This window comes from Cimex lectularius, unplaced genomic scaffold (genome assembly GCF_000648675.2).
Source record: "Cimex lectularius strain Harlan isolate CLEC.00 unplaced genomic scaffold, Clec_2.1 scaffold103, whole genome shotgun sequence".
Taxonomy (NCBI): domain Eukaryota; kingdom Metazoa; phylum Arthropoda; class Insecta; order Hemiptera; family Cimicidae; genus Cimex; species Cimex lectularius.
The window spans coordinates 1562973-1563194 of record NW_019392691.1 but is presented as its reverse complement, the minus strand read 5'-3'; positions in this window follow the sequence as shown (position 1 = coordinate 1563194).

Sequence of the window (222 nt, the reverse complement as noted above, 5' to 3'; positions counted from 1 at the left end):
CAAAATGGCTAATAATTTAATCTAATCTAATTATTACATTAGGAAATTCATAATCGTACAATGTTAAATTTTTATACAATTTTGCTTCTACACATATGTACGGTATAGCAATATTTTTTATGAAATCTGATTAAAATTTTTCGAACATGATTTGATAAAAACATAATACCCTGATCACAATTACTGAATGTATAAACAAACGAAAGCCGATTAATCAATTTT